The sequence below is a fragment of the Pinus tabuliformis genome, chromosome 5_2 (assembly GCF_031772625.1).
Source record: "Pinus tabuliformis cultivar Carrire ecotype Pingquan chromosome 5_2, CPIR1, whole genome shotgun sequence".
Taxonomy (NCBI): Eukaryota; Viridiplantae; Streptophyta; class Pinopsida; order Pinales; family Pinaceae; genus Pinus; species Pinus tabuliformis.
In genome coordinates this window covers 28,374,180-28,383,381 of record NC_142306.1, presented here as the reverse complement: position 1 = coordinate 28,383,381, position 9,202 = coordinate 28,374,180, and positions in this window count along the sequence as shown.

The window sequence follows — 9,202 nt, the reverse complement described above, 5'->3', positions numbered from 1 at the left end:
GATCAACTTCTTGGATAATGAGCTGATGTCGACAAGAAGTGATCCATCACAGGAGGGCCTTAATGAATCCCACATCAATGACACGGAACGGAGCAAATGATTTTAATGGAGGTGAAAACGATCTGGTGATATAAGGTTCAGGGTGGCGGTCATGAAAGAATGGAGTATAATGTATGGTAGTGGGTGAGACACATGTGAATTCACTGAATGACTTCTCTTGAACATATCGGCGACACTGATGTGATGGATTGGTAGCATTAACCCCAAATGTGGATGGTATGGCGTGACCATGGTGATGTGATCGGTGAATGAAACAACCCAACCCGACTCGAACACGGAGTGGAAGTGTCATGTTCAAGAGCGACTTGCTACCAACAAAGTTTCTTCAAGTTTTCTTCCCAATTTTCCCCAGTCATTGCTGACCAGTACCTCTTTATTTTTGTCAAGCTTGAGGAGGATAAAATATGATTTTTCTATAATTTTCCCTTCGGGCAAACCCATCGCTATGTTTTAACGAGCCTAGCGATAGTGAAACTCGTTCTCGTCTATAGACAAGTTTGTCGCTATTAATCTTTTTGACGAGTTTAACGACAAAGATAACTCGGTCCTTTTCAATTTTAGAGAGTCTGAAAAGGAACATAAAGGTAACTCCAAAATTTACTTTTCTCAATCTAATCCCTTAAGTCTGAAAAAGTATAAAACAATACAGAAGGGATGGATTTTCGATACTTTTAACGAGCCGAACAAAACAAGCGCTCGATCTTTTTGTGTAATAATCCCTCAGGTCCAAAAAGATTAAAATCTAGAGGAGGGATAGCACTTCTTGTCCCTTTAATGAGCTGGAGAGGCCAATGGCTCGGCAATATTTTCATATTTTACGAGTCAGTTGAAAAGAGCTTAAAGGAGACTCATCTTTTCAGGAACGAGTGATAAAATGGGTAGCAGCTAATTCCAGGTAAGTTTTGGAATTTTCCAATCACGGCAGTGTCACAAGGATGGCTAGTGAAATCACTCTTCGCAGCTATTCCTCAAAATGGGTAAACAATCAAATGAAGGTGAATGATCGGCCAATGAAAAAGTGGAGGTGACGGTGCAAACACGACCAAGGCTTTAATGGCTGAAGTGCTACATTCACGATGGTTATTTACCGGGGAATAGTTCATTTTTTAACGAGCTTAAACGCGGGAGGAAACATTTGCTCATGGCTTATGTTTATTTTTTAACGAGATTGAACTATGTGCTAAAACTGCTCGATTAATCCAGTCGTGTGATAAGAATGTCTCATAAAAACGGCAAATTTTAGAGTTTTTCCCCACATCCTTTCTTTATGCAAGTTAGGAAACGACCAATCCTACGAGTTTAAAGGGTTAGAGGACCCACAAATTTAAAAAATAAATAGTCTCTCTTCGCTTGCACTCCAAAATGTTTGCATGCCCCCAGGTATAAAACAGAGTTTCAAGGTTACCCCTTCTTTAGTACGTTAAAACATTCGTTTTAACGAGAGAGGCCTACCTCTTACAAGTTACCCAAAGATTGTTCTATTCACAGCGCAAACAAAACACTTTTTCGGCAATGTCTACCGAGATAAACAAAGGTGAGTGAAGGAGGCTACTCCACTCACATAACTTTGACAAGAGAATCTTGTTCTAGAATAACCCCCTCTTCCAATCACAGAGGGGGGTACAGACTAGTCATATTCTCTCGCGGAAACCTACCCTATACCCGAAGTTTTCCTGCAGAAGAAAACCAGGGTGCATGCCCCTTGGGTTTCAATCATGTCCCCCTGAATCACTCACGCTCATCGGGAGGACGGACTGGAGATTGAGACATTTCTTGCGTGAAAATACCATTAAAGGATGGTATATGACTATTTGCTCTGTATGATCCGGGAAATGAAAGCTGGTCTACGAGCTTGACCACTCTTCCTTCATGCAGAAAACACATTACTCTAAAGAGTGAGGAGACAATTGCTCCCACGCAATAAATATAGTCTCGTCCAAGGAGTAGATTGTAATCCAGGGGTCCTTGGACTACCATTACGTTCATGTGAATGATTTTCCCTCTCAATGTTATGGGCACATCGGGAAGGATCCCTAACGGTCAACTGGTTCCTTTATCAAAGCCTGTTAGATTTCTCATCTCAGGCAAAAGCGATGGCGAACCAAGCGCTTTCCAAGCAGTTGAGGAAAGGATACTCATAGAAGCCCCTTCATCTATGATGGTACCAGCCATAACCATTCTATGTATTTGAACAATGATTCGGAATGGTATACTAGCCGGTAAATGGGGTCTGCCTAGTTGATTCCAGTCGAAGGAGACAACTAGGTCACTTGGAGGTGGGACCGAATAGACGGTCGGGTACGACTCTGACGAACTTCCTTCCTGTGGTAAAGGAACGGGTAAATTGCCCCCATGTTCGTTGGAGTCTGTGCTTATGAAAAGAATTTGGACGGTGTCATCCTTGTTCTCTTCAGTGACTGTATCATCTGAAGATGGAACCTCTGAAGGCAAGACCAGGTCAACTGCCGCCTCGACCTTTTGACTTTCGTTTGGTATGGATTCAGATGGTTTATCTTCAATGATAGATCCTTCGGCCGACCACCTGAGTGGGCCAGCCAGATTTTCAACTAGTGACGGACTCGGCAAGAGTTTTTTATATCCAGGAGGAAGTCGTAACAGTGAAACCAGATGATCATCCAAAACTCTTTTAGCTTCGTCTAAGAAGGGACAATGGTGGACGGCATGATCGCCTTCGCACAGTTTACAAGGAAATCTATATTTTCCTTTTTGTCCTGGGGCTTCACTTTCACTAGTTTATGGTGTGTTTTCAACATGATCATCAGAGGTTGACGACACCGGGTTGTGCAAACGAGGAGACCAGTCCCTTAAGATCCGAGGGATGCAAGGACAATCTCTATGATAGTGGTCTCCTTTGCAAATGACACATGGCGATTTAGGCCTGGTCAGTGCAGTGTGTGGATTTTCGCTAGACGACACTCGTTTGCCCCCATTCGCTTTTGGCTCCTTCTTCTTCTTCTCTTTCTTCTTCTTTTCCTTCTTCTCCTTAGGTACTTGGCTTTTGGCTTTACCAGCCCCATCAAGCGAAGAGGAAGGAGGAGAGGAAGAATTAGAGGAAGTAGAAGGTTGGTGGTTAACTTTGGACTCGTCTAGTTGCTGATTCAATTGTTCAGGAATAGTAGTGTTCTGAACGACAGAGGTTGAGAAGAGCCATACAGGCAAACCAATTTTCAGTACTGGAAGCGACAATGTGGCCATATGGGGTGCACCAACATCTCCCCAAGAGGAGAAGGGACTAGGATTTCCTCCAAGGGGAATTCCTTGGTTGGTAGATTCCATTTTTCTCAACCCAAGATCAACGTAGGAAAGGGTGATGAATAGTCCGTTTAAAATAAATTTTAGACGCTTTGACACAACTTGTTTTTTCAATTTTTAAGAGTCGAGAAAAAACAAAAGATGACTCTAGTCTCCTTCGATTTTTAATGAGCCTGAAGTGACAAGTGCTCAGATGGACCTTTTCCGTTAAGGAGTCTGAAAAGGAACGAAAGGGACTACTCTGGAAATCTAGGTAGAGGGATTACCAAACCAATCGCAAAACTGCAGAATACTTTTTACGGTACGGCAGTCAATCTTCCCGAATGCTGTGTTCAAGCATTGTGATCGATAGGGCAGCAGACACGGCTTCCTATGGATAAAGGATTAAGCCTATTGGAGTGTCCCAAAATATACTCGATGGTACGTGGGAGCACAAGTCCGTACTGGCACTTATTGTCTCAAAGTGGAGGAATCACCCAACCATCAGTGAGAACAACAGTTACCAGGCTTTACGACATCGGAATACGTCTCTAGCCTAGACTTCTAAATGTTGTTCGTTAAGTTCCAAAGCGTTGTTAGATTCATTGAATTTATTTTAAGTTGATCTTGTTTATGAAGTTTGCCTTTTGGGTTCACCACGAGATGTAGATGTAATTCCTAAAATGCAATCTAAGATGATAAACAAACATTTTATCTCCTTTATGCAATGAAAATCCTAGCTACTAGGGAAAAGAAAGACAAAATCTTTTCACAAAGAGCAAAGAGCACACTCTAAAATGCACTTTCCTAAATCAAGCCAATCAAACTGTCTATATGCAAATGCACATGCATGTATTTGTTTTCAACTTTCTTAGTATATGAATGCTAAAAAGAAAGTTGATGCACAAATCTGAATTTCTTTTCAAGCGACAAATATCAACAAGTTTCTTTTCGAAATCAAAAAATGGAGATGGTCACAACACTTTACGATTTTGAACTGAATACTTGTTCTCGACACTAGAAAATTACAAATTCAGACCAAAAGCAATAGTAACAGGATAATCGACCATCAATGGCAATCAAACTCTTTCCTATGATTGAAATTGACACTTGCGACAGTTTCAAATCAAAGGACGACAGTACGATTACGCTACTTTTGCAAAGGAGAACTGTAAATGACTCAACAAACACACAAAAACATCTAGTTCTTTTTTACAAAAGAGGTGGAATAACAGCAAGAAAAAGGGGTTTCAAACATACATATACTGATCACAGGCAGCAAAATTCAAGAATAGAACTGGGAAGAATGAATCTCAGAAGCCACAACTGCACAGAGCTAGTCTGATTAGCGCACCTGTAACACAGAGAATCTGAAATGCAACGTAGGTTGTCCACTCGGGAAGTGCGTTGAAATTCAGAATCTCTGAATAGTACCTGCGTTGGGCCAGAAACGAGACTCTGTTCGGGTTCTGAGTCACAGTTTGCAGTTCAGTTCTTGGGTTTTGGCCGAGCAAAAAGCAATCAGTAATGCAACAATCAGGGGTAGATCTAAGGAGGATCTAAGAGCTATCACAAGGGCAATCGGATAGTTTGTGAATCAATTGTTTAAATCATAAAAAAATCCAGTGGATGGATTGAAGCAGCAGTTATCTACTTTTCATTTGTTATGGCAAATGCAGTTTGAATGCTACTTGTAAGTTTATGAAACAATCAACAAAGAATGATAAACAAACAAACTAATTATGTCCCCAGCGGAGTCGCCATTTTGTTACAGGGAAAAGTGTCTATTTAGAACTGCTCTATCCCACTAAGGTGTGACAGCTGCCTTAGAAACAAACAGAGAAAAGCTACTTTCGTTTTTCCTTTATGAATTATAGATAAAGAGGAACAGAAAGACCAACCTCTGTCTTGCACTAATCTCCCCATTTGATCCCTCTCTTCTTTGATAGTCCTCCGCTACCTGCTCCCTTGCACGCCTAGCTACACAAAGTACCTGTAAGATCACAGAAGCATAGCACTATACAAAGACATGGATCTATAATCATAAACAATCTAGGATCAGATGTAAATTGACCATACAAATGTAGCAAGCATCAATGACACAAAAGCATGGAGGAAAACTCAAATAACTTTTATTGATAAACAAGAAAAGAGCCAAGAGGAGTTACAACCAGTTGTTCTGACCCAGCATCAACCTCCCAGCAAAGAAGCCCCTCTTCACCTCAAACAAAGCTTAGATCACCCAACAATTTGATCTTTGTCTCAAGAAACCAACAGCAATTCCTTACAATATGCAAAATTCCAGCCTTTGGATCTCTGGGATGAGGGATCCATATATAGATATTTGTAGGGGGGATGAGTCAACTTGTGATTTGATTAGTGTCTTCTCTCTGATAGTTCTTGCTTCCACTTGGAGACTGATGGCCTCTTACTCATCCTTGGTCGAATTTAGTGAGGCAAGTGTCACAGGAGAAGATTCTGGAAGCTTCCATTTCCTCTCCACCTCGCGGAATGACACTTCCATTTGTCATTTCTCACCCATCGCACCCCACAGAAGGGAATTTTGAAATGCAACACACCCTCACATTGTATTTGGGTGAGATGCAACGCACTTATCCAGTCGAGTAGCTGCAATGATCCTGTTTTGACCAATTCTGAGCAATTTCTCATGGAGAACTTCTGGGAGAAGCTGCAATCTGTTGACCTTGTTCCTTTAGGGGTTAGAAAAACACTTTTAGGGACTTAGGAGCCCTTGGTTTATGGACATTTCATGCTTGGGGTTGTAGGGCCCAAAAATGTCTATAATAGATAGGCAAACCACGCATAAACCAATGTAATAATACAGGAGCAAGTGTCCTCCAGGGTTGGGCCCTTAGCCTCCAGGGGTACACCGCTTGAAGTTAATCCAGACTCAGAGATGAAGTAATAACCAAGTTTGTATTGATGCATAAAGCAGAATTACAATAAACCAGTTCTTAGCGAGACTCGATGATCAAAGTTTTGATCTTGAAAGAAATTACATAAAAGCATAACCATGTCTAACTCCCTCCCGAGCTAACAGTGTTGTCCCCTTTATAAGGGTGACGGCGGAGATGTCTAAGTGCAAAAATAGATAAAACAGCGATCCCTCAGGATCGAGGATCCTGAGGGATTCACCGAACCATTAGTCCTCAGTCATTTCTTTCTCTCCTGCGCCGAGCTGATATCTCCACCTCCTTTTCCTGGATGATTCGCTTTGATTTTCTTTGCCTTGTTTGCATTCGGTCTCCCGTCAAAGGGACAGCAGTTAACCTGTCCTTGTCCTTTCCTTTGGAATGGAAACTTCTCGTTTTAACTCCTCCCTACATAAGGAAATGACAATTGTCAGCGTTTTAGTATTGCATATTAATCTCACATGTTTTATTATAATTCTTTATCATTTTCCAAGTTCATGATGCAAAAATGTTTGCAAGTTCTAATGAAAAGATACTGAAATAATCATCAAAAACATACCTTCTTTAGTACTCCACACACCCCCCTGCTTACCCTGTTTCATGCCCTCATGAAAACATTGTAGTTGACATGCAAGGCAGTGAGAGAATAGGCTGGAGATGGAATCTCATGTGGAGGCCTACATCCATGATAAGTAACTAGGTAGTCAAAGAAATGGCCTGTCTGACCCTCGGGCATCTCATACAGGGCTTGGTATCCGGGTGCAGGGTACCAAATAATTGGACTCCGAAACCTATACCCTAACCAGGATGGCCATGCCCTCAAAACGATTTCACCATAGAGGTGCAAGCGGTTGGCAGCTAATTTAAAATTCTCATACTTAAACAGTTCCCTAAGCTAGATATTCGGATTAGAGATTTGATACCCAAATTTAGCTGCATCAATGGCAAGGTCTTTGATAGAAAGAAAGTATTCTAATCCCTGTCGGATGAGTGCCTCATGCATGGGTCCTAATGTTTCAATTACACCTGGAGTCTTCATGAGGTTTCTATGTGCTTTCCACAACTGTATTGGGTTCCTAGGCTCAGCCCTTACCCACAAATCTAAGCCGTTTTCTTGCCTCTGGAAAGTATTATAGGCTTTAAGCCATTTAATTTGATTAACCCCAAATGAGATGAACGCCTGTAATTGGATGTCTCCAACAAAAGGGCCAGGGTTCAGCTTGGTCTCCTGGTCTAATACAAGGTTATGTAAATAGAACTCACACAGTAGTCTTTGGACTTTTACCCCGTAGTGCTTACAGTAGTCTATAAAAATCATTGAAAGTGTTAATTTGTATGGGAGCACCTGCTTTAACAGCCTTTATTTTTAGTTGCAAATACCATTCCAGTAGAAACAAGGCATAATTCTTGGCAGGGGCTCTACATGCTAAGACGTCATTGTATAAAGAACACAAGGTATCCATCTACTTGATAGCGATATCTAGCCTACGAGTTACATTTGCGACTTTCTCTTGTTCCTTTCGCCAACCTTCAAAAGCCTGGCTTTCAGATTGATTAATGTTCCTAAGCTGTTGCTGTAGCTCTTCATACTTTTCGCGAGGGACCGTTTGCTCTCTAAGCTTTTCTGCTTCTTGCTAAGCTTGCATCAACCCCTTTTGCAGGGTTACTGTTTTTGGATCTCTTCTCCATGCAGCAGTGGAGGCTGGGAGTTTTACCTGAACCTTCCTATTGCGTTGCTTTGAGTTCATAACCGTTATCACTCCTGAAAGTGGTGCCTCCATCTGAATTTCCTTATCACAGGTCATCATCTCATCCATTTCTATTTTAACTTGAATATCAGTCTGTTGCTGTTCCTTTTCAATTGGAACAGTAGTCTGTTTCTCAGCATCATTTGGAACAACAGCCTGGTTCTCGACAGGGTTTTGAACAGCAAGATGAATTCTGGTCCTCCGCCCCTTTGCCTTGCTGGGTTTTGCTGGAGTGGTCACCTTTTTCCTTCCCGAAGTCCTTTTTACCCTTTGCCTTGCTTTCAGGATCCTAATCTGCTGGTGGAGTTGGATTATTATATTCAATAATCTCTATTGTTCCTTTCGCAGTTCTTTAATTTCCAAAATTTCCTTAGAAGGAACAACAAGCTATTCACTGCGGCCTGGACTGTGACTAGTTCCCGTATTTTCCTTCTAGGGTGTTTCTTCACTATTCTGCTCTGGATGTTCTGGGGCAGGAACCCTAAATGGTTCTGTCATTTCTTGTGTGACTTTTCTTTATGCCCCTGCTTCCTCCGGAATTTCTTCCGGTGTCTTCTGGGTAGGAACGGATTGTTTCTGTTTAGTATCTCCTATCATCTCTTCATCATGAACAGGCAGATTCTATTCTTCTGCCTCCTTTGCATGTGATTCTTCAGGTGCATTTTCCTCCTGGGGTTTCTTTTCGTCATGGAGGTCTGATGGACTGGAAGGTTGGCCATATTCGCCCATATTGGCCAAGACTTCGGCCAATTCATCTTCTCCCACTAGGTCCTGCAATGGGCTACCTTCCTGCTGTTCCATTTCCTCCTCCTGCTCAGATTGCTCGGCTTCTTCTTCAGAATGCTTGGCTCCTTCTTCATTTTCTTCTTCTTCTTCAGATTGCTCAGCCTCTTCTTCTTCTTCTTCTTCAGATTGCTCGGCCTCTTCTTTTTCTTCTTCTTCAGATTGCTCGGCCTCCCCTTCTGGCCGTGAGGGTTGCTCATCTTCAATTTCTACCGGTCGGCTGGTGTTTTCCGGGAGCTTCTCCAGCCTCGCTCATATCCGTGCTAGCCGGACCGATTTCCTGCATTTTTCTGGCCGTTCGGGTGTACCGGTTATTATCGGGAAACCTAGTGTCTATGCAGAGCTGCTAATCCCACTAAGGCTAGTAGCTACCTTAGAAACAAACAAACTAAAACCACTTTAATTTTCCTTTATGAGAAATAGATA